Source organism: Lathyrus oleraceus, chromosome 6 (genome assembly GCF_024323335.1).
Source record: "Lathyrus oleraceus cultivar Zhongwan6 chromosome 6, CAAS_Psat_ZW6_1.0, whole genome shotgun sequence".
NCBI classification, from domain to species: Eukaryota; Viridiplantae; Streptophyta; class Magnoliopsida; order Fabales; family Fabaceae; genus Lathyrus; species Lathyrus oleraceus.
Genome location: NC_066584.1, coordinates 494,169,932 through 494,195,370, shown reverse-complemented (window position 1 = coordinate 494,195,370; position 25,439 = coordinate 494,169,932). Strand labels below are relative to the sequence as shown.

The 25,439-nt window shown below is 41.0% G+C and overlaps 1 non-coding gene across 1 annotated transcript; it reads left to right on the top strand.

Annotated features, from left to right (window-relative positions):
* The first annotated feature begins 15,427 nt into the window (after window positions 1-15,427).
* On the top strand, window positions 15,428-15,534 carry LOC127099629 (small nucleolar RNA R71). Its single transcript, XR_007794111.1, has one exon. It is a non-coding gene; the product is annotated as a small nucleolar RNA R71 (small nucleolar RNA).
* Window positions 15,535-25,439: the final 9,905 nt, after the last annotated feature.

Below are 25,439 nucleotides of genomic sequence, written 5' to 3'. Positions count from 1 at the left end.
GAAAAGAGGTGTCGTTGCCCTCAACTTCCGTAGTAAGCATTTCCGATGTTAGTGGTGTGACCCGTAGTGGTCGTGCTTTCTCGGCGCAGCCGAAACCCCATGAATATGTCGTGAGAAGAACAATTAATGATCCTGCCGGTCCCGTGGGGATTTCTTCTTCCAATCCTACTACTATTGTGAAGGGTGTTGACCCTGTTGTTGATAAATCTGTGAAAACTCCTATCCTACTTGGCCAGTATGGCATTTTGAAAGAGGACGGCGATGAGATGTTGAGGCTCATCAAAAGGAGTGAATACAATGTTGTTGATCAGCTGCTACAAACTCCATCAAAGATATCTGTCTTATCTTTGTTGATGAATTCTGAGCCACACCGTGAAGCGTTGTAAAGGGTGTTGGACGTGGCATACGTGGACCACGATGTCACCATTGAGTAGTTTAATAGCATTGTTGCAAACATAACCGCTTGTAATAATTTGAGCTTTTGTGATGTTGATCTTCCCGAAGAGGGAAAAGACCATAATTTGGCTCTACACATTTCTATGAACTACAAGGATGATGCCTTGTCCAATGTGTTGGTAGACACAGGATCATCGCTTAATGTGTTTCCAAAATCCACTTTGGCTAAAATTTCTTATTAGGGGCCTCCCATGAGGCAGAGTGGAGTGGTTGTTAAGGCATTTGATGGATCGCGCAAAACTGTGATCGGCGAAGTAGAACTCCTGATCAAGATTGTACCTAGTGATTTCCAAATCACTTTCCAGGTCATGGATATTCATCCATCGTACAGCAGTTTGCTTGGCAGACCATGGATTCACAAGGCAGGCGCCGTGACATCCACCCTACACCAGAAATTGAAGTTTGTAAAGAACAAGAAGTTGGTGGTGATACGGGGAAAGAAGGCTCTCTTGGTCAGTCACTTATCTTCCTTCTCCTACATTGATGCTGAGGATAAGGTTGGGACTCTGTTCTAAGCCTTGTCTATTGTTGAGCCTTCAAGGAAAGGACTTTCTTCATTTGTCTCCTGCAACGATGCAAAGTTGGCCATTGAGCATGGTGCAACTACTGGTTTGGGGAAAATGATCAAGTTGGAAGATAATAAATCCTGAGCTGGCATAGGGTATTCTTCAGGTGCTTCCAATGAGCGTGGGTTATTCCAGAGTGGAGGTTTCATCCACACAGTTAAGTATCAAGAGGCTGCTGCCATAGTGGAAGATGATGAAGAGGAAGATCTTGGCAACTTTGTCATCCCTGGAGGAAGATCTTGGCAACTTTGTCATCCCACGTAATATGTTCATTTTGTTTGAAAACCCTTCTCCCATGCCAAAAGGAGAAGTGATAACATTGTTGGCAATTTGATTAATACAAATGATATTCATTCAATAATCACATGTTAAATGTTTGTTTTTCCAAATTATTTTTCCTTTTTTCTTTTTGCATGAAATTGGTGATCACCATAAAACCCTAAAAAATAAAATAAAATCAATCTTTTCATTTGCATAATGATTTGCCTTGTTTGAATTCTGAAATCTCTTTATACTCAAAATTATTATGCAGGTTGATCAAACCCATTGAACATAATAATCCAACACCATCTCCCAACTTTGAGTTCCCTGTATTTGAGGCCGAAAAAGATGATGTTGAAGATATTCCTGATGAGATTATCCGTCTGTTTGAGCACGAGGAGAAGATCATTCAGCCGCATCTTGAGAATCTGGAAACAGTCAACTTGGGGTCTGAAGACTGCATTCGTGAAGTGAAGATTGGGGCACTCCTTGAAGAGTCTGTTAAGAAGGGGTTGATTGAGTTGCTACGAGAATATGTCGACATCTTTTCCCGGTCATATGAAGACATGCCTGGTCTAGATACTGATATTGTGCAACATTTCTTGTTGTTGAAGCCTGAGTGTGTGCCTGTGAAGCAAAAGCTCAGAAGAACTCATCCTGATATGGCAGTGAAAATTAAAGAAGAAGTTCATAAGCAAATTGATGCGGGGTTTCTGATGACTTCTACATATCCTCAATGGGTGGCCAATATTGTCCCTGTGCCTAAGAAAGATGGAAAAGTCCGAATGAGTGTGCATTACCGTGACTTGAATAAAGCTAGTCTGAAAGATGATTTGCCTCTACCACATATTGATATGTTGGTAGACAATACAACTAAATTCAATGTCTTCTCATTTATGGGTGGATTTTCCGGTTACAACCAGATTAAAATGGCACCCGAGGATATGGAGAAGACAACATTCATCACACCTTCGGGAACATTATGTTATTGAGTGATGCCCTTCGGTTTGAAGAACGCTGGAGCCACGTATCAACGAGCTATGACAACCTTGTTTCATGATATGATGCACAAGGAGATCGAGGTATATGTTGATGATATGATTGCGAAGTCGAAAACGGAAGTTGAACATGTAGAACACTTGTTGAAGCTTTTCCAGCGTTTGAGGAAATACAAACTCCGCTTGAATCCGAACAAGTGTACACTTGGAATCCGTTCCGGCAAGTTATTGGGCTTAATTGTCAGTGAAAGAGGTATTGAAGTTGATCCTGCCAAGGTCAAAGCAATACAAGAGATGCATGCGCCCAAAACTGAGAAGCAAGTCCGAGGTTTTCTTGGCCGCTTGAATTATATTTCGAGAATCATATCCCACATGACTGCCACATGTGCGCCTATATTCAAGCTCCTCCAGAAAGATCAGCGTCCTGATTGGACCGAGTATTGCCAAAAGGCCTTTGATAGTATTAAAGAGTATCTGTCCTAGCCTCCGATTCTGTCTCCGCCTGTGGAAGGGAGACCATTGATTATGTACTTGACTGTGCTTGATGACTCCATGGGTTGTGTATTGGGTCAGGAAGATGAATTATGGAAGAAAGAATATGCAATATACTACTTGATTAATAAGTTTACTGATTGTGAGTCTCGGTACTCAATGCTTGAGAAGACATGTTGTGCTTTGGCTTGGGCTGCCAAGCGCTTACGGCAGTATATGTTGAATCATACGACTTGGTTGATATTCAAAATGGATCCGATCAAGTATATCTTTGAGAAGCCTGCTTTAACTGGGAGGATTACCTGTTGGCAGATGTTGTTGTCTGAGTATGATATTGAGTATCGAGCTCAAAAGGCTATTAAAGGTAGTATCTTGGCTGACCACTTGGGTCATCAACCAATTGAAGATTATCAGTTTGTTCAGTACGATTTCCCCGATGAGGAAATTCTGTATTTGAAGATGAAAGATTGCGACGAGCCTACGCTTGATGAAGGGCCAGAGCCTGGTTCCCGATGGGGTATGGTGTTCGATGGCGATGTTAATCAATATGGAAATGGTATTGGGGCAGTGATTATTACTCCTCAGGGCACACATTTTCCTGTTACAGCAAGGCTAACTTTCAAATGCACGAATAATATGGCGGAGTATGAGGCCTGTATTATGGGTTTGGAAGAATGTATTGATCTTAAAATCAAACATCTTGATGTTTATGGTGATTCGGCCCTTGTTGTTAATCAGATTAAGGGTGAATGGGAGACGAATCATCCTGGCCTTATCCCATATAGAGATTATGCGAGGAGGATTTCAACTTTGTTTAGCGAGGTTGACTTCCATCATATTCCTCGAGATGAGAATCGGATGGCAGATGCTCTTGCTATGCTTGCTTCGATGATTGTGGTGAAATATTGGAATGAAGTCCCCAATATCACTATGATGCGCTTGGATAGACCAGCTCATGTATTTGCAGTAGAAGAAGTGGAAGATGATAAGCCATGGTATTATGATATTAAGTCCTTTCTCCAAAGTCAAATTTACCCGTCTGGGGCATCTGTTAAAGATAAGAAGACTTTGAGGAGATTAGCTGGCAGTTTCTACCTTAATGGTGATGTGCTTTATAAGAGGAATTTTGACATGGTTCTGCTCAGATGCGTGGATAGACACGAAGCAAACCTGTTGATGACTGAAGCCCATGAGGGTTCATTTGGTACTCATTCCAATGGACATGCCATGGCAAAGAAGATGTTGAGAGCAAGCTATTATTTGCTGACAATGGAGTCTGATTGCTGCAAATATGTGAAGAAATGCCACAAGTGTCAGATTTATGCGGATAAGATTCATATTCCCCCGATACTTGTGAATGTTATTTCCTCACCATGGCCTTTCTCCATGTGGGGAATTGACATGATTGGCATGATTGAACCAAAGGCGTCAAACGGTCACCGTTTTATTCTCATAGCTATTGATTACTTCACCAAGTGGGTTGAAGTGACATCATATGCGAATGTTGATGCGTGCTTTTCGCAAGTATACGAACGCTTCAGAGTAATATAAAAGATTGTAGAATCCACAGAGACCATGTGTCAATCTATCGTTATCTATTGTTATGGTGTTTATCTAAGATAATCAAAATAGGGGTTTTTAGAGTGTGCAATGAAAAGTAAAGTATTAAATTAAATTTAATTAATAGAGACAGGCTCGAATGTAATTCACATAATCAATTAATAATCCAAGTACTTGCTAATAGAACTACTTATGGGCAGTGTTTCCTACTTTGAAAAGAACCAATTTAACAGGAACTGTCGCTTTCGCGTATTCAGAATCGAGTTGTACTCCCTAATCAAACCCTCTTATTGTCACTTATAAAAAGGCGCGTATTGCGTTAGAGTAGTAAACCTATTTTTAAGAAATATAGTATCTTGACTAAGTTGAAAAGTATTTTAACTTGGATTTCTTAACAGAAAGAGGTTCTCACGAACCAGAATCTAAACTTATAAACGCGTCCGATAATAGTTTTTAAAATCACTTTTCTTTTTATGTTAAAAACTCCTATTGAACTAAGCAAAGCGCTTTCGCTGTATTTGAAATAGTTAAAAACAATTAAGTTTAAATAGACGTTGGACGACTTTCGATCTTACCGAACGGAAATTAAGTGCGGGAAAACTTAAGTTGAAAGTTAAAATAGCCCTTAAGTATTTCTACGAACAATTGTACGGGTTATCGGTTCAATTACGATCCTTACATTCTAACCTTTATAGATTTAGTTAGACATGGTAAAGTAAAGGTGCATTTTAATTTAAATAAAAGTAGTGCGAGTGCGGAAGGTAAATAAAAGTAGTGCGAGTGCGGAAAGTAAATAAAAGTAGTGCGAGTGCGGAAAATAAATAAAAGTAGTGCGAGTGCGGAAAGTAAATAAAAGTAATGCGAGTGCGAAAAATAAATTAAGTAAAGCGAGTGCGAGAAATAAATAAAGTAAAGCGAGTAAGAGAAATAAATAAAGTAAAGCGAGTGCGAGAAATAAATAAAGTAAAGAGAGTGCGAGAAATAAATAAAGTAAAGACAGTGCGGGAAAGTAAAGTAGATAAAGGTAAAGCAATAAAAACCTGCTCCAATCGGAGGGTTGAATAAAATGCGAAGCGGAAATGAAAATGGCGGCAGGATTAACTTCCTTCCAAAGTGCTCCAAACTCGATTACAGACTCGATCACAGACTTGATTACACAATTTGTGGTAACACCCTAATGCAAAGCAATTACCACTTTAAAATACTGAATATATGCCTAAGTGAAACTAAGTTTGCTCTAAGTTTGGATCTGCTCTAAGTTTGGATGATTAAACAAATGAATTCGAGTCTCTATTTATAGGCAAGAAAAATAATGGAAAAGACAAGGATGCCCTTCAGTTTGAAATTGGGAGGGAAAAACTTCCTTCTTGTGGCACCCGCCACAACCCCATGGCGCCCGCCATAAGAGCAAAGTGTGTCGCCCAAGTGGAGGTAGTGGGGAACGTGGCAGTTGAGGGAAGTTGAGCTGTGACACGTCATGGCTGGACCCATGGCGCCAGCCACAGTGGGAGCCACAAGTGTAAAATGCTGGATTTTAGGGTTTTTAGCTCGTTTTCACTCCTTTTCTCGATCGGGGCTCCGATTAGACTGAAAACCTGAAAACAAAGAGAAACATAGTAATAACAACAAAATAATAATAAAACAACTCAAATGCATGCAAAATAGGAGTCGAAAATACGGTGAATTTCAGTGTCATCAAATTCTCCCACACTTAAACCCTTGCTTGTCCTCAAGCAAAAGACTAAAAGGTTCATATAAGAAAAACTGGTGTAAACGAGTGATTCGGGCTACAAAAGGTTTCTAAGTTCAAGTTGGGGTGCAGTGATAGGTACTAACTGAGTGAACTAAGGGTATCATGATGACACTTATCCGCAAATGTGGACATAAACTCCATTCCTATATTAACCAACCCATATTATCCCACAATACCTAGGCCTGCCTCTTCATCTCTTTTTGTGTCCTTTTCATTCAGGCGCAATCACATTAAGCCCGTTATCCATACATGCTTCATAGCAGAGTGACCTGTTAGTGATTATGATCTAAACATGTGGTTCCTGGCACATAGATTTATGTAAACCCTTTTATTTCACCCAACTGTAGTTGTGGGGGATCGGATCGTAATCCGCCCTACCGAGTTCAGCGCTAGATACCTTTGAACCAACTAACAGCGGGTGAGCTTTTCTTTTTCTTTTGCAACAAATTTTTACAACTTTTTGGTTTAAATGACTTTGTGAGGGTCACCTATACCGGAGTTACCTTTTTGCTTTCTTTTATTTTATTTATTTCACTGGATTATTCACTTATGTTCATCGGTCCCCTACGTAGAGGATGCGTAGGCCGGAGCTGACTGCTGGAATAAACTACTGAGGACTTATACTGAAATGATGATTAAGGCCATGGTATATGGGATTTTCGGGAATGATTCCTATATTCATGAAGTGTATGGTGCTAAAACAATACTGATGTTTCAAAAAGTTCTCCCAAGTCACCGCATCCTTACTCAAACCCGTCTTTAAAGCCCAAAAACTTTCAGAATAACACCGTTTTCTTTTGCAAAAAAATTTCGGTAGGGCTAAAGGAATGTGGAGATTAGACTGTACTAAAGATACACTATACTGGTGACTCGTGAGACTCATGCATTATCTAAAACACTCAAACTAAAAGCAAAATGAAATAAAGTAAACAACTTAAAAGCAATAAAAATAAACAAACTAACTAAAAAAAGCAAAGAAAAATAGAAAGCGATAAAGTCTCCTCCCACACATAAATCGAACATTGCCCCCAATGTTTCGAAATAAGATAAGGGGAGACTCACCTGACATCCTACTGCTGACCACTGGTGCCATCGCCATCCTGAGGTGGACGACGGGATCGGCTGAGACGACGGTCTCTCTGATCTATCCTGGCCTGTAAGGCGTCCTGAGCAGTCCTCACCTCTCGAAGCTTACCCAAAATGGAACCCTGAGTGGCTTCTATGAGTGTAGTATGTTGACGGTGGTAGTGCTGCTGACGGGCTTTCTCATTTGTGATCGTAAGCAGGGAGTGTACAACAGTCTCGTAGGATCTATCTGTCATCCGCTGCGATTCTTGCATGAAGCTCATGTTATCCGCCAGTTGTTGCTGAATGGTAGAGAGTAGGTCATCACGCCTTTGCTCTCTAGCCATGTGGTCACGCCACATCTCCTCTGTAATATAGATGCCAGGAGCAGAACCTGCAAAAGAAGAAGATGGTGCGGTGTGTGGTGGTGAAGGGTGATGGGGGGACACATGAGGTGCAAGAGATCGCTCTCTTCGATCAGTGTCGTGTCCCTCCTCCTCAGGAACATTAGGAGGAAGAGGACCCAAAACAGGTGGAGCATCTAAAACATAGGTCCAATTCCTTTCATTACGTACATCAGTACGTCTAGTGCACGGTTAAACAACAGATGGGATAGCTATACCATGAACCATAAGCACATAACCTCCTTCTCTCCTCAATCGGCACAATTTCATATCTCTCAAAAATTTTAGGTTGAATGTGCGAGGAGGTAAGGGATCTAGGGTAGTTATCTCATTGTTCAGGTTAAGCACCCGAGCAATAGACGTAATGAGTCCTCTGAAAATAATAGGTCCCGCTTTATTAAGAGTTAAATCCATATGTGCGAGCATAAACGGGACCAAATTAATTCTTCTATTTGTGAGGCTTCCTTGCAAAAATAGAAGCTCTCGAGCATTGACCTTGTTTGGATTCTCCCAGGCAAAAATAGTACATGCCAACAGATATCTAAAAAAACTGATGGTCGGGTTATGGATGGTCGAGGCGAGAATTCCTTCAAAAGAATTTATTGAAGTGTTTGATAATCTCTGCCAGAAGGAAAACACCTCGACCGACCAATCTGAATCCAAAGGGGCCTCACAATTAGCACCGTCCCCATGAGGAATTCCTAACAGGCTTGCTAGTTCGTCGGTACTGAATTCATATTCAACAACAAACATTCTAAATCGGATAGTACCAACTGTGCTAGAAGTGTTAGGATTGACAATACAAATTAAAGAACTTAAAAATTCGATTGTCAATCTCTCAAAGGTAGGTTCTTTGTTTGAAAAGATAGTATGCAAGCCTAAATTATCTAATAAATAAAAAATGCTATGGTAGATACCCAAAGTGTAAAGACAATTTTCATCCACATACCTTGTCGGGAGGATTTCCCGATTTTGCAATCTTTCGATAATCTTCCTTTGCCTATCTCCCGGTTTCCCTCCGCGAAGAATAAATCCATTGAACTCCATTATTTAGCTCTTGCAATGTGATGAAGAATATGAAGATGGGTTTGTAAAAAGGTGGGATTTTTATGAAATTCGACGGATGAAAATGAAAATGGAAGTTAGGAAAATGGTTTGTATGGTGTGAAGATGAGAAATGTGGGAGCATTTGTGGGGTTCAAGGGCGTTTTTGTAAGGTGGAAAAATGGGTTTTGAAGGTTTGAAAGTATGAAAATGGTGAAAAATGGGAGTCTGCCCCGAGCTTATACAGACGTTGTGGTGGGCGCCACAACATCTATGGCGGGCGCCACAAGGCTAAATTCGGCTGGGCCGGATTTTGGTCATTTGGCTTGGGCTTCTCGTTCTCTTTTCGGTTGGGGGGTTTGGATAGCATTTGCATTGTATTTTCCTATTGACATAAGGCTTGCATAATTTTATAAAAAAAAATTTAAATATTAGACTAATAAATAAATAAACAATTAATATAATTAGACTATAATAAAAATATAAATATAATAAACAAACATAAAACATATATATATATATAGATGTGGAAATATCAATATGCTGACATAGTTAAGAAAATATCCCAAATGCAATGATATAAAATAACTTAGGTAAATGCGAAAAATATAAGCATAAATGAGACAAAATAAAATGAGATGGTAAAATCAAATAGTAGGGGGTTCGTCTGCCTGAATAGATCTACGAAGCATGGTTATCTCCTAGCGAAGCTCGGCAATCTCCTGGTATAAACAGTCAGCCTCAGTAGTGTGTGTGAGATCGGATACTCCCATCTGTAAGGTGAGGTCAGCCACCTCTTGTCTAAGCCCGACAATCTCTCGAAGACACTCTGCAATCTGGGTGCGGATGTCTGGGGTCTGCAATGATAAATTGTTAGATAATACAATGATCCTGGGCGAATGCGGTGTAGGGTTATACTCAGCAATAGGTGGGGATCTCGGCTCCTCGATAGTCTCTCCCTGGCCCTCCAAAGCATAACTCCAGTTAGTAAGGTCATGAACGCTAGTCATCATAGGATCAGGCAGTGTAAAATAATGAATCGCCTCGCTATCGACCAGCAATCTGAACTGTCTTAAGTTGAAGGAGGATCTCCTCATCAACCCTCTGGTCAAGCAAAAGTCGATATCCATGGTAGTGTACCCACAGTAGGTCCGGAGATGTAACAGCTTGCGAGATAGACCTAAGGAGATGGCGATTTGTGTGATGATCCCTCCTACATGAAAGACTCCTTCAGACGATCTGGAAACACCGCTGAGGCAACACAACAGAAAGTTCCCACATGCCACTGGGCGAGACTGGGATGCACAAAATAGTAGGAATATCTCCTCCTCACTTAGTAACGTCTCAACATCTGGTCTTCCTAGGAAGGAGTGTGCCAGTATCATATGGAAGTATCTAAAAGCAGGGTTACGTATAGCCCGGGACAACTGAGTAGAGGGATCCTGACTCCCTCCTCCAGAGATATCGCTCCAGAACTTTTCCACTTCCTTACGCAGAAAGTATCCCATCAGTGTCTCAGGGATAGCGTCAGGGGTGGTCTGGAAACCCAATAGGTCACCGAACTCCTTCTGGATGAAGGAGTACTCAATTCCAAAGATCCTGAAAGTAGCATACCCATCCGGTCCAGAGTAAGGGTCATAATCAAATGAACTGAGGAACTCCAATGTCAAGTTCCTGTAGGTGTTTCTCAGGTCGTCAGCGAACTCGTCCCAATGGAGCTAGTGGCTCAGAAATCAGATACTCGGCTCAATACCCAGGGCTTCCATGCAGTGCTGATCTGGATAGCGTGTGGGCGCCATAGGGCGCTAGTAAAGAGCTATGTAGCGCTCTCTCTGGGCATCATCTCTATAGGCCACGTGAATATAGCCCAAGTCCTGCATCCTGTAAAAGTTAGGAAAAGGGATCCTGAAAATACAAACATTTCAAATATTTAGTCTCGGTGAAAATATGATTAAAAAATAAAATAAAATAAATAAATGCAAAAAAGAGTAAAACAAAATAAAAAACCATGGGTTGCCTCCCAAGCAGCGCTTGTTTAACGTCATTAGCTTGACGATCGGAATTTGTACACCTGTAGTAGGGATCGATGGATCAATCAGAGTGTGGCTTGAGTAGTCTGTTGGAATGTCTCCTCCTTCGTAGAGCTTCAGTATTTGTCCATTTACAATGAATGGACTACATGTTTCGTTCTTGATTTCTACAGCTCAGGATCTCAGAATCTTGGATACTTTGAAAGGGCCAGTCCATCTTGAGCGCAGCTTCCCAGGGAAAAGTCGTAACCTAGAGTTGAATAAGAGAACAGGGTCGCCTATATTGAAATCTTTCTTAACTATTCTTTTGTCGTGCTAGGCTTTTGTTCTCTCTTTGTAGATTTTGGCATTCTCGTAGGCAGATTGCCTGAGTTCTTCTAGTTTGTGAATGTCAAGGATACGCTTTTCACCAGCGATCAGGTAGTTTAAATTCAAAGTTTTAATGGCCCAATAGGCCTTATTCTCTAATTCGAAAGGTAAGTGACAGGATTTTCCATAGACTAGTGGGTAGGGAGTTGTCCCTATAGGGGTTTTGAAAGCGGTTCGGTAGGCCCATAATTCTTCTTGAAGCTTCTGAGACCAGTCTCTCCTAGAGATTGAAACAGTTTTTTCTAGGATTTGCTTTATCTCCCTATTGGATACTTCTACTTGGCCACTAGTCTGTGGGTGGTATGGTGTTGCTACTCTATGCCTCACTCCATATTTTCTTAAAAGTTTATCAAATATTCTCGATATGAAATATGATCCTCCATCACTTATGACTAACACATGGTGTTCCAAATCTAGGGAATATGTAGTTTTTAAATAACTTGATCACCACCCTAGTATCGTTTGTGGGTGCAGCTATGGCTTCAATCCACTTAGACACGTAGTCCACAACTACTAAGATATACTTGTTTCCTAAGGATGGTGGGAAAGGTCCCATGAAATCTATACCCCAAACGTCGAAGAGTTCTACTTCCTAGATGTTTCTTAGAGGCATTTCGTCACGCCTTGAAATGTTTCCAGTGCGTTGGCATCTATCACATTTGACAATGCAAGCATGGACATCGCGCCACATGGTAGGCCAGAATAGGCCAGCTTGAAAAATCTTGGCGTATGTCTTAGAGGTGCTCGCATGTCCACCATAGGGTGCAGAGTGACAATGTTCAACTATACTTTTTACCTCCTCTTCTGGAATGCAACGATGAAAAATGCCATCTTTACCCCTTTTGAAAAGGAGCGGTTCGTCCCAATAAAAGTTTCTCACATCGTTGAAGAACTTCTTCTTGCGGTGGTAGTCAAGATCAGGGGGTACGATATCAGCAACTAGGTAATTAACAAAGTCTGCATACCATGGTACGTTACTTACAGCTAAGGATTTTTGGAAGTGCTCATGAGGGCCTAGGCTATCGTCTTCAATGGTTTCTAGTCTAGCTATCAATCTATCATAGAAAAAATCATCATTTATAGGTACTAAGTCTGGTTTTAGGTGTTCTAGCCTAGAAAGGTGATCAGCTACTACATTTTCAGTGCCTTTTTTATCTCTTATATCTAAATCAAACTCTTGTAGTAACACAATCCATCAGAGTAACCTGGGCTTGGCATCTTTTTTACTTAATAGGTAACGAATGGCAGCATGATCGGTGTAAACTATAATTTTGGCTCCTACTAGATAAGATCTAAATTTGTCTATAGCGAAGACTACAGCGAATAATTCCTCTTCAGTTGTTGCGTAGTTAAGTTGGGCAACGTCTAGGGTTCTACTGGTATAATAAATGGCATGTAATTTTTTATCTTTCCTTTGTCCTAGAGCGGCTCCAACGGCATAATCACTAGCGTTGCACATTATCTCAAAAGGTTCTGACCAATCAGGGGGTTTCATAATGCGTGCTGATACTAATGCTTGCTTTAAAATATTAAATGCTTCATTACATTTTCCATCGAAAATGAATTCAGTATCTTTCATTAAAAGGCCAGTTAAAAGTTTAGTTATTTTGGAGAAGTCCTTGATAAAACGCCGATAGAATCCAGCGTGTCCAAGAAAACTTCGGACTTCTCTGATAGTTTTGGGTGGTTTTAGGTTCTCTATAACTTCTATCTTAGCTCTATCTACCTCTATACCTTTTTCAGAAACTATATGTCCTAAAACAATTCCTTTGGTCACCGTGAAATGACACTTTTCCCAGTTTAGCACGAGGTTCACCTCCACGCATCTCTCCAGGATTTTCTCAAGGTTAGCAAGACAATTGTGGAAATCAAATTCGAATACCGAGAAATCATCCATAAACACTTCCATGATACCATCTAGGTAATCTGCAAAGATTGACATCATGCAGCATTGGAAAGTAGTTGGAGCATTACAGAGGCCGAATGGCATTCGTCTGTAGGCAAAAGTTCCATAAGGGCATGTAAAGGTAGTTTTTTCTTGATCTTCGGGGTGGATAGGTATTTCGAAGAATCCAGAGTATCCATCTAGATAGCAAAAGTAAGAGTGTCTGGCTAGACGCTCCAACATCTGGTCTATAAATGGTAAAGGGAAATGATCCTTCCTGGTTGCTTTATTTAACTTTCTATATGTTCGCCTTCTATCGTTTTGTACGACTGTAATGCCTCCCTTTTTAGGTACTACATGCACAGGGCTCACCCACTTACTATCCGAGATCTGGTAGATTATACCTGCCTCAAGTAACTTAAGAACTTCCTTTTTAACAACATCATTCATTATAAGGTTTATTCTTCTCTGATGTTCTCTGGAGGGTTTTGAATCTTCTTCGAGCGAAATCCGATGCATGCATACGGATGGGCTTATACCTTTCAGGTCAAAGATATTATATCCTAAGGCTGAGGGATATCTTCGTAAAACGTTGAAAAGTTGGTTATGTTTCCTCTTGGCTCAAGGTAGCACTGACTATAACTGGACAGTTCATCTCTTCATCGAGGAACTCATATCTCAGGTTCTTACGCAGTTCCTTGAGTTCTAAGGTTGGTTTCTTAGGGCATGGCATAGGATCTGGGGTAAGGGATAAACATTCGTAAAGGTTATCTTTGATGTAGGGTTTCCTAAAGTCATCATCTTCCATTATGAGAGTTGATGGTAACTTAATTGTTTTTATGATTTCTTCTTGTTATAATTCCCTAACACACTCATCAATGATATCTAAGGCGTAACATGCGTCTCCCATCACAGGTGCCATAAGAAATTTCAAAAGTATAAATTCTATTTTCTCGTCACCTACCTCAAAGGTCAGCTTTCCTCTCTTGACATCTATTATGGCTCCTGCAGTTGATAAGAATGGTCTACCTAGAAGGATTGGTATATCATTGTCCTCTTTGATGTCCATGACAACAAAATCAGTAGGGATAAATAACTGACCTATCCTAACAGGGACATCTTCTAAAATGCCTATCGAATACTTAACAGATCTATCGGCTAACTGAAGTGACATCTTAGTAGGTTGTAATTCTCCTAAGTTTAACCTCTCACAAACTGCTAAAGGCATTAAGCTCACACTAGCTCCTAAGTCTAGAAAAGCTTTTTCGATGACATGAATTCCCAAAAGACAAGGAATGGAGAAATTTCTAGGATCTTTATCCTTTTTGGCTAACTTATTCTCGGAAATGGAATTGCATTCCAAGGGTTTCAGATCGTCGAGTCTACGTTTGTTGGTAAGGATGTCTTTGAGAAACTTTGCATAAGAAGGTATTTGGGTGATGGCTTCTATGAAAGGGACTTCTATGTGAAGTTTTTCTATAACTTTAATAAATTTCTGATATTGGTTATTGATCTGGGTTTGTTTGAGTCTTTGCGGATATGGTATAGGTGGTTTATATGGCGGGGGTAGTACGTAAGTTTTGTCTTTAGGTTCTTCTCCTTTTCCTTGACCTTCCTGTTTTTCAGGTTCCTCTGGTTCCTTTACTTCGTCCGTGGGTTCGATATATTCCTTAGAAGTTTTGGGTTCACTCAATCTTGGGTTTGGTGGCTCATCATAAGCGTTCCCACTTCGTAGGGTAATAGCATTGGCTTGTCCTCTCGGATTCTGTTGAGGTTGTCCAGGGAACTGTCCTCCAGGTGTGGTCTGAGGGGCTTGGTTTAAAGCTACCTGAGAGATCTGGGTTTCAAGCATCTTGGTGTGAGTAACTATTTGGACAACCTTGGTTCCTAACTGGGTAATCAGTTCGTTAACATGAATGTTTTGGTTCATGAACTCTTTATTTTGTTGCGTTTGAGCAGTGATAAAATTTTCCAATTTTCTCAAGGATCGGCTTTAGGGGTACAGGTTGCATAGGTTGATTTGGTCTAGGGGCTTGATAACTAGGTTGTCTCGGAGGTGCATTATTTTGGATAGGGTTATTGTTTTTATAAGAGAAGTTCAGGTGATTCCTCCATCCAGGGTTATAGGTATTCGAATATGGGTTCCCTTGGGTGTAGTTCACTTGCTCATAGTGGGTTTCGTTTAATAGACTGCATTCTGCAGATTGGTGTCCTTTGGTTCCACATATCTCACAATCCGACGAAACCGCGGCTGCAGTATTCAGGTTTATGCACATATGCTCGACCTTAAGGGCTAATGCGTCCATTTTAGCTTGCATCATGTCTATAGAGCTTAGTTCATGCACTCCTCCTTTGGCTTCCTTCTTCTCAACTGTCGCTCGTTCGACTCCCCATGATTGATGGTTTTGAGCCATATCTTCGATGAGGGAACTAGCTTCAAGATAAGGTTTGTTCATCAGCGCGCCGCCTGCGGCAGCGTCGATGGTCATCTTAGTGTTATAATGAAGTCCATTATAGAAGGTTTGAATGATTAACCAATTTTCTAAACCATGATGTGGGCATGCTCTTAACAGCTCTTTATATCTCTCACAAGCTTCAAACAACGATTCTCCTTGGTTCTGGGTAAATCTAGTTATATGGTTTCGAAGAACGGCGGTCTTACTTGGGGAAAAGTATCTAGCAAGGAATACTCTTCTAAGGTTATCCCAAGTCGTAATGGAATTGGGTGGAAGGGAATCTAACCAAGATAGGGATTTATCTCTAAGGGAAAAGGGGAATAATCTTAAACGGATTGCCTCAGGAGAAGCTCCATTGGTTTTAAAAGTGTCTGCTAATTGGAGAAAGATTTTTAAATGTAGGTTTGGGTTCTCAATAGTGACACCTGCGAATTGTCTCTGTTGCACTAGTTACAACAGGGAGGGTTTAAGTTCGAAATTATTAGCTGGGATGGTTGGGTTTACTATACTAGAACTAGGTTCTTCGTTGGATGGTTGGGCGAAATCCTTAAGAGGTCTTTGGTTTTGATCTTCGGCCATAGCTCTCCTAATTCTATGGAAGAATAAACGTACGCGAGCGTAACGTTCAGGTTCCTCTAGAGGGTATACTAAGCTTCTGGTGCTGCGAATTCTTCGCATTGACCGGCGGGTAATAACCTAAGTCTAAACGATATAAGAACAGGGTATGAAATTTGACGAAATTGGTCCCCGGAAACGGCGCCAAAAACTTGATGCGTGCTTTTCGCAAGTATACGAACGCGTCAGAGTAATATAAAAGATTGTCGAATCCACAGAGACCAAGTGTCAATCTATCGTTATCTATTGTTATGGTGTTTATCTAAGGTAATCAAAATAGAGGGTTTTAGAGTGTGCAATGAAAAGTAAAGTATTAAATTAAATTTAATTAATAGAGACATGCTCGAATGTAATTCACATAATCAATTAATAACCCTAGTACTTGCTAATAGAACTACTTATGGGCAGTGTTTCCTACTTTGAAAAGAACCAATTTAACAGGAACTGTCGCTTTCGCGTATTCAGAACCGAGTTGTACTCCCTAATCAAACCCTCTTATTGTCACTTATAAAAAGGCACGCATTGCGTTAGAGTAGTAAACCTATTTTTAAGAAATATAGTATCTTGACTAAGTTGAAAAGTATTTTAACCCGGATTTCTTAACCAAAAGAGGTTCTGACGAACCAGACTCTAAACTTATAAACGCGTCCGAAAATAGTTTTTAAAATCACTTTTCTTTTTAAGTTAAAAACTCCTAATGAACTAAACAAAGCGCTTTCGCTGTATTTGAAATAGTTAAAAACAATTAAGTTTAAATAGACGTTGGACGACTTTCGATCTTACCCAACATAAATTAAGTGCGGGAAAACTTAAGTTGAAAGTTAAAATAGCCCTTAAGTATTTCTACGAACAATTGTACGGGTTATCGGTTCAATTACAATCCTTACATTCTAACTTTTATAGATTTAGTTAGACATGGTAAAGTAAAGGTGCGTTTTAATTTAAATAAAAGTAGTGCGAGTGCGGAAAGTAAATAAAAGTAGTGCGAGTGCGGAAAGTAAATAAAAGTAGTGCGAGTGCGGAAAATTAATAAAAGTAGTGCGAGTGCGGAAAGTAAATAAAAGTAGTGCGAGTGCGGAAAATAAATAAAGTAAAGCGAGTGCGAGAAATAAATAAAGTAAAGCGAGTAAGAGAAATAAATAAAGTAAAGCGAGTGCGAGAAATAAATAAAGTAAAGCGAGTGCGAGAAATAAATAAAGTAAAGACAGTGCGGGAAAGTAAAGTAGATAAAGGTAAAGCAATAAAAACCTGCTCCAATCGGAGGGTTGAATAAAATGCGGAGCGGAAATGAAAATGGCGGCAGAATTAACCTCCTTCCAAAGTGCTCCAAACTCGATTACAGACTCGATCACATACTTGATTACACAATTTGTGGTAACACCCGAATGCGAAGCGATTACCACTTTAAAATACTGATTATATGCCTAAGTGAAACTAAGTTTTCTCTAAGTTTGGATTTGCTCTAAGTTTGGATGATTAAACAAATGAATTCGAGTCTCTATTTATAGGCAAGTAAAATAATTGAAAAGACAAGGATGCCCTTCAGTTTGAAATTGGGAGGGAAAAACTTCCTTTTTGTGGCGCCCGCCACAACCCCATGGCGCCCGCCATAAGAGCAAAGTGTGGCGCCCAAGTGGAGGTAGTGGTGAACGTGGAAGTTGAGGGAAGTTGAGTTGTGACACGTCATGGTTGGACCCATGGTGCCAGCCACAATGAGTGCCACAAGTGTAAAATGCTGAATTTTAGGGTTTTTAGCTCGTTTTCACTCTTTTTCTCGATCGGGGCTCCGATTAGACTGAAAACTTGAAAACAAAGAGAGACATAGTAATAACATAACAAAATAATAATAAAAAAACTAAAATGCATGCGAAATCGGAGTCGAAAATACGGTGAATTTCAGTGTCATCAAATGTGACCAGGCAAGTGGTTGTGAAGTTTATCAAGAACCAACTCATATGCCGATATGGTGGGCCAGACAAGATCATTACTGATAATGGATCTAACTTGAACAACAAGATGATGAAAGAGCTGTGTATCGAGTTCAAGATTGCACATCGTAATTCTTCTCCCTATAGACCCAAGATGAATGGGGATGTTGAAGCTACTAACAAGAACATCAAGAAGATTATTCAGAAGATGGTTGTTACGTACAAAGATTGGCATGAGATGTAGCCATTTGCTTTGCATGGTTATACTACATATGTCCATACTTCAACAGGGGCAACCCCTTTCTCTCTTGTTTATGGCATGGAGGTTGTTCTCCCCGTGGAGGTTGAGATCCCGTCAATGAGAGCCTTGATGGATGCCAAGTTGACTGAAGCTGAATGGGTTCAGAGTCGTTATGACCAACTAAACTTGATTGAAGAGAAGAGATTAACTGCCATGTGCCATGGTCAGTTATATCAGCAAAGGATGAAGAAAGCCTTTGATAAGAAGTCAAGCCTCGTGTGTTCAAAGAAGGTGACCTCGTGCTCAAGAAAGTTTTGTCTTTCGCGCTCGATTTCAGGGGCAAGTGGACTCCAAACTATGAAGGTCCATATGTTGTTAAGAGAGCCTTTTCAGATGGTGCTTTGTTGCTTACAATTATGGATGGGGAGGATTTCACTCGTCCTTTGAATTCAGATGCAGTTAAGAAATACTTTGCCTAAAAATAAAAATAGAATGGCTCGCTAAGTTGAAAACCCGAAAGGGCGACTTAGGCAAAAATGAGCGTCTCGGTGGATTGAAAACCCGAAAGGGCGGTCCAAGCAAAAGTTAGAGACATAAAAAAAATGAATATGTACATCCCGCTAGATTGAGTACCTCATCCTGGGGAAATCTAGGCAAAAATAAGGGATTTGGCAAGTAACTGCATCCTGACTAGACTTTGTTCTATAGCTGTCAACTGTCAAAGATTCTCGCTCAGTCATCGTCAACTGAAGCTTCAGATATATCGGATTCAGAGTTGGTGGAGAAATGGTCATTATGTTCAATGTAGCCTTTTCTTTCCAATATATATCACCAATTTCAAATTTGTAAAGATCCGTGGAGTCTTGCCATTGGCGGACTACCATTCCATCAAATAAATTTGAGCCTTTATCAAATTCTTTGCACTCTTATTTGTTTCTGTTTAACAAATGTTTGCATGTTTTAATTGATAAATATCATTGTTTTAAACGAATGAAGTTTTCATAAACTGTTTTTAAACAAAGTGAACATTCACAAAAGACTAAAAAGGATAATTGGAATGTCTTCAGTGCTCTCCCAAGGATAGTACGATCTCCAAAAGGTAAGACATTTGGTCATACTTCTGGCATGTTTGTATCCTCTTCATCATCTTTCAGGTTGTCTCCAACATGCGCAGAAAGAATAAAACCTCAGCAACTCTCCAGAGAGTCTGGAGTTTTTGCCTCGATCTTTTAGAGATGTGTATACCTCTATATCAGGCACTAGCATTTGTGTTTTATCAAATATATGGTTGTCATCCCTTATGTGGATTAACCTAAAATCCCTTATAGATTGATAAAAGTTGATATGCTTTCTATTCATGAGGAAGTTTGTCTTTCCCCAGTGAGCAGAAATTCCCAGCATGAGTAGAAGTCCTTAGTAGAGTAAGCATGTGTTCCCTGCAAAGCTATCTTTCATATGTCTCTCAGCAGTAGTTACCCTCAGCAGGTTGGCTTACAGCTCATCCCCATTAGGGTTTCTTGTCAGTAGACTATCCCCAATTGGGTCGCCTACAGTCCATACCCAATGAAGTTTCCTGATCCTAGCCTGATATTTGTATCCCCTCCGTGGTTAAAGATTTCTTCCAGTATTGGACGGCGAAGAGGAAGATGTGTTATTTCCTTCCCCAATGGAGCCAATGGTTCTCTCTCCCCTCAGCAGTGAATTTTCTCCAGCAGTTAGAAGGGAGTGTTTGATTGATGAGACTGTTTGGTGGTTGCTCCCCACAGAATTTCATATCATCCCTTGATAAGATCCCCAGTAGAGTTCTTATGTGACAGATCTTATTGATATCTCTGCATGTTCCCCAGCTGAGACTTCACCTATCCCCAACGGTGGTCCATGACTCTTGGTAGTTGATGTATCCCCACTGTCGCAACCTGAAAAATACAGTGCGCGAAAAACAACCGGCGAAAGAAAAAGACAGAAGAGTCGCCACCGTGGGTTATTCATCCCAAAGGAGGGAAAGGAAACGCTCGAAGTAAACCTGAAAAAAGAAAGGACAAGACGGGGTCTCGCAACCAAATCTTGGGTTCGGGAGTCGGTTATGCGAAGGGAAGGTATTAGCACCCCTACGCATCCGTAGTACTCTACGGGATCCACTTTTGTGGTTTTTGTCTAAAGGGTGTGGGTTTACCTAATGTGTTTATTTACTGAAAGGTTAAGAGAAATGACTCGCGCGGATGTCGCATCCACTGCATACGTATCTCATCTGAATATGAGAATCAGAGTCTTCGTAGCTCGGCTGACCTATGGGTTGGGGGATGTGTGCTCGCTAAGACATCGCGTCTTATGCCTACGTATCTCATCTGGAATGAGAATCAGAGCAAGCCGTAGTTCGGCTAACTACGGGGTCATGGAATGGGTTTTGGATGAACGACGTTACTACGCAATCTACCGGATGCTCGACCTTTGGAGACTTACTCACCTGTAGTAGAAGGAGTAAACGTGTGTTATGGGTTTTAGGGTTTGTGATGCGCGAGGGCAAACGGGCAGTCCTTGACGAAGGAACCGCGTTACATGTGGGGATACGAATACAAAACACAAAACAAGTATCTCAAAGTAAAATGCCACCAAGGGGCTCAAACATTTCCTCCTATCGAGGTCTTCCAGCTAAGAAAGCGATAAAGTACGAGAAAGGGAAAAAATTACCACACGGATAAAGATCCGAAGCTATAGCAGTTAAAGGAGCAAGAAACCCTGAAATCTCTCCACCTGGACCGTCAAAGGAAATCAGTCAACACGAATAATCAGAATAAAACTCCAGGGGGTATCCCACAAATAAAGTGGGAAAGCAAGCGAGTGTCTCTGCAAAAGCCATGTGAGCCCTCACAAAACTCGACAAAGGGTTAGAGCAGCAGGATGAAATCAAGAGAAAACAATGCCATGGAAACACAAGACAGGTTAGAATAAAGAGAACAAAAAAACGAATACTATCACGTTCGCGACTGCTTCGCCTAGCGAAGGCTTAGCGAAGCTTCACTGCAGGCTCGCCTAGCGAAGCGGCTAGCGAGGGCCTGCGGGTTTTGGATTTTTCGTTGATACCTGCACGATGTTAAGGACTCCAAACCCTATGGAATTCATCTCAGAAACGAAATTATTAAAACATTCGATGCATTGTTCATATATTTATACACAAACATAAACCCGTGGGCAACACCTGATGTTACCTCATACATTCATAATATTCAAATTCAAGGCGTAAAGTAGTAGGAACAAAGGCATACCTGATGAGAGAGATCGATCGAACGGCCCGGCTGGATTTGTAAAGCTCTATTAGGTTTGCGTGAGGCGGAGGCAAAAGAGCGTGTGAATCGGAGTGAACTCCTCAGAGCTGCCTGAAGGTTGCTGCAGAGTAATTCCTAGGTCTCCTTCTCTCAAGATCTTTCTCCCGTGGTTCTCCCAGTGTAACTCCAAGTGTCTTTTCCTCTACTGAAACTTCAGTATTTATAGACTGATTTCGTGGGTAATGGGCTTGGGATGAGGATCAGTTGAGGCCCAAAGCTTTCTGATATTTTCTGAAATGCGCGCCCTTCGCCTAGCGAAGGATCTGCTCGCCTAGCGAGCATGATAGATCATCAGCCGATTCTTGCTTCTTCAAGCCTGGAAATTTGCACGGTGAATAGGCCCCAATTGGACCTGTTGGTAGTACCTCAAGTCTATTCCTTGCGTTGACTGACTGTCTAAGTAGAACCCACAAAGTGTCCTGGATGATGTTCGAGCTTCTTGGAGCTAATTCTGATTGACGCGATGCAATATGGCATGAAATGCTAAATGACCTAAAAAGTGAATGCATGAATGAGGAGGGCAAATTTTGGGGTGTTACAGCTACCCCTATTCAATCAACTGGGGACCCGAAAAGAAGATAGCGGCGGCTTTCGCACTTTCGAGGTATCAAGGGATTGAATACAATAAAAGCCCAAAAATTTGCACTGAAGTGAAGTGAAGTAACAATTCCTTGAAAGAAGAATCCGTCTGGTACAGTGAGAGTCAGTGCGAATACCGAAAAAGAATGCTAACCTGGATACCAAAATAAATGGTAACACAGAAATAACCATGGCCTGAATGCCGCTCATCAGTCTGAATACTGGAGATGACTTCGATCTGAACATCGGGAAAACTGGCCTGAATGCCACTTCGGTCTGAATACCTGAACATTGGCCTGAATGCCACTTCGGTCTGGAAACCGGGAAAACTGGCCTGAATGCCATAAGTTGCGTTGACCTGATCGTCGGAAACTTCTTCGATCTGAATATCGGAAAACTGGCCTGAACGCCACTTCGGTCTGGATACCGGAACATTGGCCTGAATGCCACTTCGGTCTGAACACCGGAAAACTGGCCTGAATGCCACTTCGATCTGAATATCGAAACACTGGCCTGAACACCACAAGTTGCATCGACCTGATCATCGGAAACTTCTTCGATCTGAACATCGGACAACTGGCCTGAACGCCGCTTCGGTCTGGATACCGGAACATTGGCCTGAATGCCACTTCGGTCTGAACACCGGAAAACTGGCCTGAATGCCACTTCGGTCTGGATACCGGAACATTCATGCCTGTCAGTATCGGCAGAGATAGAGAATGATGATAGAGGCGGCGCATGGGCCAATGACACTTGCTGGGGATAACAAAGGTAAGTCATGAACAATCTTCAGTCTGAGTATTGGAAACAACTTCTAGCTTATCACTTGGGATACCGAGAATGTTTTATGCTTACAATGCGTATGTTTGAATTTTTCAATGGCGTAATGCTCCATGAAAATGGAAATGCTACGCGATTTGGAAGGATGCAATGCAATATGATTCTACATGCAGGGATGCGAAATGCTGGGTAGAATGCCAAGCCGAGGCAAGGGGATCTGTTGGGGAAATGATTACCATCCTCTGGGCTCTGGCCAGGCTGCTAGAGATACACACCACAATGAACTCTGTGGGGAGATGACTAGCCATGCGGTGCTCTGGCCATACCGAGACTCTGATCGGGGAAAGAATGGCATTGGAAGCCTGCTGCTGAGGAAAGCTACAATGATTCTGGCAACCACGATTTGCCAAAGATGACTCAGCAGGGGGAGTGATCAGGAAAATAGCAAGTGTACTATTTTACCAATGTAGTAATGAAAGGAATTATCCTGAGTATCGATCTCGAGGACTGCGTAGGAACTATCAGTGTTGATAATGATTCAATTAAACAAAATAACCTTGGGTTGGTAAGTGAAGAGTGAATTTGCTTTGTAAAATATAAAGGCAAAATAGAGATTTTTGAATGCAGAAAAGTTAAACATGCTAGATCAAGGGTGTATGAATTGCTCTGAAATAAACTTAATCCTTATTTTATGATATCTATGTTCGAATGATTCAATATGGTTCTCAAGAGTAGTTTCCCCTAATTCCTTAGCCAGAAACCATTAACATTCAATTTTAAATCCCAATTCCTTAGCCATTCAAAAGAATATTAGTCCCATGTATGAATATCAAGAATTTCCATTCATCACTATTAGATCCTCATTCCTAAGAGAAATTAGCGATGTTGTTATACACATAGTGATAAAGGGATTTGTCAGACCTCCTTTACCTCCAAATCAATACCTAATTTTCCAATACGGCAAGCATTACATTCGTGATATAACAAATTGATTTCATAAAAACATAGACATTCATAACATTGTAGGAAAGAGGTTCATTACAAAAGCAATTCAGGGACACCCCCTAGCATTGGGGGGTTTAGCTCATTATAGTATTCAAAGAAGGTACAAATATAAGATTAGACATTACAAGAGATTAGATAGCTTTGATCTTCAATTGCTTCCGGGCTTGATGATCTCCGTTCTCCCAAAAATCTTGATTCTCTCGTTCTCTTTGTTTTCGTCCCCCTCTTTGTCTTTCCATTAGGTCTAAATAGTGTAGTACACATTACAGCCAAGTCAAAAAGTCAAAATTGCCCTTCGGGATCACTTCATGAGTGAAAATAGAAAATCAGAAAAATTCAGCGCGCAGCCAACACGGGCCGTGCCAAGCAACACGGCCGGCCGTGTTGGCTCTTCAATTATTTTATTTTTGATTTTCCTTCAGACTTGCTGACACGGGCCGTGCCAAGCAACACGGTCGGCCGTGTCAGCCCCCTGGTTTTTGTATGGGAAGAAGGTCTTCTTGCAGCACGGGCCGTGTCAGGAGACACGGGCCGTGTTTGGCTCCAGGAATTTCCTTCTATATTTTATTTCTTTTTCTTTCACTCTTCCATTGTTGCCTTGGCACTTCCGACTCTTCAACTACTTCTGAAACATGCACAATACCATGGAAACGACATCAAACGCATCTAAAAACTTAAATTAACACCAAAAGCAAAATAAGCATAAAACTTACTCAACTATGAAATACTTAAAATTCAAACACTAAAACTCAAAATAAAAGGTTACCACATTGATGAATTTTGGCCGAGAACATGATGAAAATCAAGTAAAATGGTGACCGATCAGGGAGCAAACACTGATATGGTACCGAGGTTCTGCTTCAAAGAAAAAAATCATGGATCTGGCATTGGGATTATCGATCTGGCATCGAACTCTAAGGAGCAGCCACTTCTGCTGGGAAGATACAGTCTGGCACTGTCAACTCTGTTGGGGAGTGTATGTCTTGAAACAACCGCTTGAGGAAGTACAATGGTGAGAACCTGCTGGGGATTGAGGAATCCAACACTCTGATCAGCTCTGCAGGGATAAGACACCGAATTTGTCTGTTGGTGACTTCACTGGGGAAGATATTCACGATCATCCGCAGGGGATTTTAAGGAAATGCCCCGAGGGTATCTGTTCTGAATAGACGATCCAAAGCACTTAAAATTTACAGCAATTTTAAATGTTTATTAAGCATGTACCTGTAAAGCCCTTATGTGTCATGATGCAATGTTTATCAAAAATTCGGACGTCATTTTTGCAAACAAAACAGTAAAATGAAAATGAAAACAGAGATATACTGAATAACATGATTTTATTGATTGAATGGCCTCTGAATAGGCATTTACATTAGGAAGCAATCCCTGGAAAGAGGTAATCGCACAAAAGATAAAAACAGAAATTAATCTAATGGCAATATGAAATGGATTTCTATTGGGTTCCAATTCTGCTATGACTTGCCCGTCTTCAAGATCCTCCAGATGATCAGCCTTCTGAGAAGGTGATTGGACTGTTTCCTACCTTTCGAAAATTTCCAGTCATTGGCACGAGATGAGATTCAGAACGCAGTCATTCGCTTAATCCCTAACTTTTGCCTAGATCGCCCT